The following is a 7,873-nucleotide window of genomic DNA, read 5'->3' as shown; positions in this document are numbered from 1 at the left end:
AAGGTTCAATGGAACATTTAGCAAGTTATGATGTGTAATTCAACAATGTTGCAACTAACGCACACCACCCATTTTACACCCACAATACTGTGCTTCTACAGGGAGTTCTGCAGTATGAAGATGCATTAAGGTAATGGGCCTCTGATAGACTGCCATTCTGTCCAAAGGGAAGGGTACAGGGCAGGCCTACTTGGCTACTTTACTCCATGGGCATTTGGATAAACTTTATCCTCATGAGTTTCCAACCTCATCCTAAACCCAACCTAAACCTAATCCTAATCTTATTCTATCCATATCAACACTTGGACTGTGGTATTATAGTTACGAAGCAATAATATTCCAGATGTTTAGTAATGCTTGTTAAACACATGTTAAAATTTCATGTTAAAAATGTTAAAAATTTACATTTAATGACTGAATTTCCCATGGATGATTGAGGGCCTATGACGTTCAGTTTGTGATTATAGGAATCCCATCCTTTAGAGGTCACTGGCTATCCTGTGACAGACCTCAGGAAGAGGCACAAAAACCTCCACAATGAATCATCACATCAGTGCAGATTCCCTCAGTTTGGAAGCTGAATCGTAACACGATTCAGGAAACAAAAACAGCATGTTTGCGTCACCGCAAAGGTATGTCTGGAATGGCAGGTGTGGGGGTAAAAATACCCTCTGGTCTTCTGAATAATCACTTCCTTATTTTTTATGGGAAGGACAGTAGGTAGTCATCAGAATCTGAGCCCGCAAACATCTTTGAAGCGCCAAAAAAACGAACTCTATTTATAGCAGCAGGGAATAAGTGGTGCCACAGAGCTGTGTCCTTGAGTAATGGTGTGTGGCACAATGCCGCCTGCTTCGTGTGAGAGCTGAGAGAGGCTGCAACGTTAAGCCTGCCTTTTCAGATCATCCGCACTTGAAAAAGGCAGTCAGACAGAGATCTCATGGGTTCAGAATAATGCACGCTACAGTTTAACCGGTAAGAATGGAGGCAGTCTACGCAAACGTTCGCTTTACTTAATGACAGCTATCCCCACCTTGTCAAATAATGCTATTTTTAATGCGCAGCACACAAGCACAAGGGCAACTGAATGCGTTTTCAGGTTTTGAATTCATATAAATCGAGCTCTGCTAGTAGAACAGGACAGTTGCTCTTGGGAACTGTATTTCTAATCGCTTCACCAAAGAGGTAAACACATAGAACCCCTGCACAAATACTGCATTACATTTGATGGCAACTCCCATGGAAATGCTGAATCATATGAGACATTTGCTAGTTGTGTTGACAAATTTACAGTAAACAGATTTTGAATCTTTCCTCATGGAAGACTGTTTTGACACTGATGTAGCTGGCGTTTGTGTTTTTGTACGTGTGCTTTTATTCATGTATGTGAGAGAGACAAGAGACCATCCCAATTTTGTTTTTCACATCAGCGCATATACAGGCCACAGGAGGTCAGTAGTGAGTCACAAGCTGCAATGCTCAACACTTGCACTTCCTTTCCCTTCGGTATGCAGCTTTTTGAGTTGCCCAGCCCCCCTCCCCTAATGTTACTGGGAGAATCTCAAAGTCACGCCTGTTGACAGAGCGCGATCTGTCATGGCAGTAACCACCCACCTACGCTGCCACTTGTTTCTACCCTAAGTGATGCTTGTTGTCTTGGCATAACACACCCATGGTGACAAATTCCCCAGGAGAGGCTTCCCCTGCTTTTCATCAGCCTACCTGTATCTGACAGCGATATGTTAGTGCCCCCAAGTGGCAGGATGACCCAACTTCAGTATCAGGACAAGCCAACAAAATTCCAGTAAACAGATTGCAAACCATAAAGTATGTACTTCAAATGTGAGTGACAAATAAATGTGTGTAATTACAGTACATCAAACACATTGCCTCTTGAATCCCTAAATAGGATGTCATTTTCTTTAAAATAATGTGAAATAACTACTGCATACCTCTGAAAAGCATTACATTACATTATTGCCATTTAGGAGACACTCTTATCCAGAGTGACTTACATATGTTAAAATTTTTACATGTTATCCATTTATACAGCTGGATATTTACTGAGGCAATTGTGGGTTAAGTACCTTGTCAAAGGGTACAGCAGCAGTGCCCCGGCGGGGAATTGAACTAGCAACCTCACGGTTACAAGCCCTGCTCCTTCCCACTATGTTGTACTGCCTCAAAATATAACTAGTTGCAAGCAAGCCACAACCAAATGATTTTATACAGTAATTAGACTGAGCCAGTCAGTGTAAATAATCTGTGCAGCACATTCAGCAGTAGAGCCAACATCATGCCTGGCTCCCTGCTTTCCTCACAGGCAAGCGACAGCACCTCTCCCGGGCCGATAGAGAGAGAGAGGAAGAGAGAGAGAGAGAGAGCGCTTGTACTTAGACTCCGTGTTTCTGCCCTGGGCGGATTTATATGCGCAGACTAGGAAGCCATCCCTCAGTGACTGCAAAGGGCTGGACCGGGACCAACAACAACAATAACAAACCATTTTTCATTTCCAGAGGGGGATCATACCATACTTTAAACAAGTTCTTCAGAAAGTCATCACTGTTTCTTTAAGAACAGCGGGGCTTTAATTTATACCAGATAGCACAAGGGCTGTGCGTGTTCGCTATAGAGCCAATGGGAATACTTAGGCAACCGAGGATCTCCAGAGGACAATTCAGCCGTCTGCGATGAGGAGTGACATCAGTCTGACTCTACTCAAAAGTGGGTTGTGTAAATGTAATCATTACAACCACAGCAATTATGCTTGAGGCTAATTATCTAAAGGTTTGAACTGTTGAAATGTTTAATTGATAATCCATTTTTTAAAGTCAATTTAACAGTGATGGGAGAGCGAGGCCTCCTGAAGCCCATGATGGGTGGTACAATTATGGGTGGAAGTTTGTTCTGACAGTTAGGTTTGAATGAGCCAATCAAAAGCTTGCTCTCCACACAAATCTGATTGGTTCAAATCAGTGAGTCACTGATCCCTATGATCCTCCCATTTTGGCACTTATGAAGCCCCACTCTCCCACTACCGTTAATTATGTTATTAAAATAAAGTTTTACTTTTAAATCATTTTGATGACCAAAGGGCTACAACGATATATAGTGCAGTAAGTTAACTGTTAGTAAACATGGTTTGGTTTCCAGCTAGCTCTTGAAAACATTTGGCAGTTAACTGAATGCTTTTGATCATCCCTTTACTTGTGAGGAAGATTTACTGTCTTCTTTTAAAACAAAGTTAAAAAATTATTGTCTGGTCAAGGATTTAAAAATTTTCATTTTTTGATTTCATTTTTCACTGAAATATTAATCATCTTATGGCATATGAGCAACTCATACAAACTATAAACATTAATTTTACATTTGAGAAGATAACCTTATTCAGGTGGACAATTTGTGCTTTTAACCTTACTGTATATCTTCCATGAATTCTACAGTATAGTCACACCATTGTGGTGGAGTACTGTGATAAAGCCTACAATGAAGGAGTGATACCCAGTATCAGAAACCTATAATCCTCAGGTCTGATGTCCCCTACTTCAACCACTATTTGCAGACACAAAATTCAAGCAAAATCCACTATCATGTTGCAGTGAATGGATGAGACTGGATGAAATCAGTGCCTTCAGGCAGAATGCAAAGTCTTTTGTCAGTCATGCTGTGATTGACAACATGATGGTCCCACCCATTCATGAAGCCTTGTTTTTTCCAACATGAGGACTTTGTGAGGTGGAAGCCATGATCAATATTTCAAGGGTTGAGCTGCAGATTTCCATTTGAAGGCCTGTTCAGAAAATGTTTCATAGCTTCACCCTCTTAACTGATTTTTCAAGATACAAACTGCTGCACTAAACAGTTCAATAAAGAGCCTGCATTTTTGTCTTGCGCTTTCCCAAACTTATTTCCTAAAATAATTTTGAAAGAGAAACCTAAAGGTTATCAAGCGAAGTGCTGATCTGACATGGAACAACCTGTGGTTTGAGGAGCCGGGAGTACTGTGGGTTTGACGAAGGGAGATGCATTATGGTAAGCGTTCAGTCTGAGGCAGGGGAGTGAGGCTTGGGTTAGAGTTTAACAGAGAGCCCGGGGAGACTGTGGTACACAGAAAGCACTGCTTTATTGACTGCATTGGTCAACCACACCAGAGACAGCTTGGGTGACGGGGTCCTGGGGACGGGTGGGAGGACAATAGTGGATGCAGCCGTCGTTAAGGCAACACAAACAGCATGCAGGTACAGTCACATAAAACGTCCTATTGCTTTAAAGATTGATTAACATGGAAAATGTACAAAAAAGGAAAAAATAGGTTTTTGCACTAATGAAAAATACATTTTTTGTCGTTTCTTTTGTCCTACAAAGATTCTAATACAAGAAAATAAATATTGCAAAAAAAGCCAAAAAATAATTTAAAATAACTCTTTTTTTTAATATATCTTCAATATTTCTCTTTGCTATTAACAAATGGCACAACATTCTTTGAAACAAAGAATACAGAAGGATAAACTCCTGCAACATTCATATTATCGTATCAATAACTGACGCAGAGCAGAAATGTTTCAGGAATTGTACACGGCAACAGAAATGTCAACGCCTTTAAAGGACAAATAAGACCGCAAGTTGTTGGCTGAGACTTGTTACAGACCTGCTTTGACAGATGTATGACTGACCAATCAAAAACAATAATGCCAATATGCAAATTCATCAGTGCCTGAAATTGATGTTTTTACTGGAGCCTTTTTGGGGTGCAGCTTATGAGCGATTCCAACACTAAATACAGAACTCATCCACAGTCAAGACTTCAGCCTTCACTCAAGGCAACCCCTCATGGGATGAATAATAAAAAAAAAAATTAAAAAAAAAAACAGTAAAGGACAACTTGAAATGGACTCATCACAGCACTGAATTAAAGGAGGCAAAATTTATGCATAAAGTTGCCTGGCGGCATTTACAACTAAAGCCTTAAGGTAGGTAGACCAGGCTCAGATTGTACATTTGCAAGTGCATTTCTAAACGTTTTCAGACCATCCAAGGTAGAACGGTCTTGGGGAAAACAAAACAATGTGACAGAGATTTGAAACTTTTGTCATTTAATAACAGGCTAATAAATTAACTCAATCTAAACCTCACAGTCACAAACACCATCCCGCAAAGAGAGTAGCGGTTCCATGCGTCTGGTCTCAAAAAGACAGCCGTTTGCAAAGGCCGTGCCGACCGTCACACTAGGAGAAGATGAACCAGATTTACCTCCAAGCGACCCCAGGCCCTTTCCTACCCCTGCAGGGTCTCTTATCACATAAACCCATCAGCCGTACGGTTAACTTTTGCTTCCTTGTCAATTCTGCTCCAAAGATCTCTCAGCAAAAACAACGGTTTGAAGGAGAATTTCAACGACCGATCACAGAATCTTGATGAACTATGCACACACAAGGCCCAGATGTCTGAAGGGGAGCCCCTAACCGCTACAGGGCCTGGCACTTGCGTTGCCGAAATGCTGCTCCCTGTGATGTTTAGCTCCTCCGAGAGCAGACGGTGAACACAGAGGAGGAGAACATGGTGTCCACCCGCTCGAGCGGAGCCTTTTTTTTTTTTCCCGGGGTCGGGTGCAGGATGAAAACAGCCTTGTTATGGAAACATATGCTTGTCATTATTTGTCCTTTAAGTTTATTTCCTTTGATCCTCCTGTGCTAAAAAACTAACGGACTCGGGGATGCAGAACACAGAAGCTTGATGTGGTGGTTTGTGGGATTTATTTTTGAAACCATACTTCACTCTGTTGAAGTACACGGAAAGCAAGCGCCGGTAAGGATGCAGTAGGTCTGATTACAGGTCAGCATTCTAGTACGTATATGTGCTGCAGCTAAAGCATACAAAACAGCTTGCGAAGCCTGTTACAGGAAAAAAAAAAAAGGTTGCTAGTACTGTATTATACATTATTGTTGGTGCATACAAAACCAGGTATTGGCAGTTGACTACAGCCTTGAATCAGTCCCTATTGGAGTAAGCAGCTAACACAGAAGAAGAGATCCTTTGAAACATTTTCGTTTGAGTAACGTTGCCTTTTATGTTGAAGGCAGAGCTACAGCAACAGTCCTTTGTGTTCCTAAAACAGCACTGTAAAAGCACATTCTTCCTTGGCGATTCTAATGGTAGTCAAACCTCACATTATAGAACTATTCTCCCAAACGCTATTTTAAAAATGCCCTTCTATTATCTAAGTTGTGCATTTCGCCGAGAGACCAGCAAGCACAAAACTCGCAACCTGACTGCAGCTAACAGTGCAGGAAGAATGAACTTTTCACACTGCTACTGATTTTCCTACTCTCAGCAGGGCTGTGAAGGAGCAGCCCTCTTCACGCCCCCCCGACAACAGAATCAAACAGTGGAGTTACTGAAACCAAGTTTACATTTCATTGTCTTTGCAACACGTAAAAGAGAGTCACATGGAGGATTTCATGGAGCTAGTTTGCGGAGCGTGCCGTCCACACGCCAGCCTTTTCCGTTAAAATAAAATGTAAAAAAAAAACCAAAACAAAAAAAAATGTGAGCACTGTATGGCCTATTATTGTGTGAAAAGAAACCAAATGTTGTGTGTGCGATTTTTTTTTTCCCCCTCACTCTAACTGGAATCATTGCCTCCGAAACACTGCTCAAAAACTCTCTCTTGCGTTCTGAGTCCAGACTGCCACAGAGAAATTGTTTTAAAAGTTGTCTATATTTAAAAAAAAAAAAAAGACAAAAAAACAATGAACAGAAAAAAAAAAACGAAGAAAATAACCCTGTTACGTGAGCGCTGAGGCTTCCTGGGACCAGAGAGTCAGTCAGTCCTTTTAACGACACGGAGGCAAGATTCACGGTAAGCATTTGGCTCTTTTCCCACTGACGATGGGACACGAGTGCCCCTGCCCCCCTTACGCCACACCGGGGGTCCGCTGCGGACACCCCCGCGTGGGCAGGGTATGGCTGGGAGGGCCAGCGGAGGCGTTTTTTTTTTAATTTATTTTTTGGTGGGTGTCCGAGCGACCCCCGCTGCCCTGGCCGCACCCCCCGCCAGCGTTTGAGCGGCACGGCACTTATTGGATCCCACCACGTTATGTCTTCAGTGTATCCTTTCACGGATCACGGACACACACACACGGAAAAACAAAAAAACTATAAAACAAAAACAAAAAAACACATGGTGCCATGTTTACATACTGTTCTTTGGCATTGTCAAAACAAAAAAAAAACAAAACAAAACCAAAAAACTAGCCTTTTACATCACTGAGAGACAAACACTCAGTAGTAGCTGGAACAGTATAATTTGCCAAAACAGCCATAAAATAAATGTATAAACACATATCTATATATTTATCTATATATAGATATATCTACATATACATGTCTATATCTATATATACACATACATATATACATATATACACACATATATATTTATGTACATACACACATACACATATATATGGTTTAATTTGATTGAGTTTTTTCAATTCTTTCATTCTTAGACCCTGAGATAATACCGTGGACCGCTTGAAAGCAAAAAAAAAGCGCTTATTTCATATAGAAATGAGGAAATGTGACACATGAACAAAGTGTGTGACACAATGTCAGGGGGCTGGGACACTGATCACGGGTGGCTTTCAACCACTTAAGGCGCCTTAACTCTAAGTCACAAATTTTCGCGGACTATTACACATTTTAAAACTCTTACGCAAAACCTCTGTGGAACGTCAGCAACCGCTGGCATGCAAGAATGAACCGATGAAAAAAACGTAATCGATGCTTAAATTTGTGACTCGTAAGTCTGATTGAACCCTCCCGCGGAAGGCGACAGGGAATCGCTTCCTGTCGTACTTTGGGCTGCGTTCCA

Source organism: Megalops cyprinoides, chromosome 3 (genome assembly GCF_013368585.1).
Source record: "Megalops cyprinoides isolate fMegCyp1 chromosome 3, fMegCyp1.pri, whole genome shotgun sequence".
NCBI lineage: Eukaryota > Metazoa > Chordata > Actinopteri > Elopiformes > Megalopidae > Megalops > Megalops cyprinoides.
Note: the sequence above shows the minus strand (reverse complement) of the source record.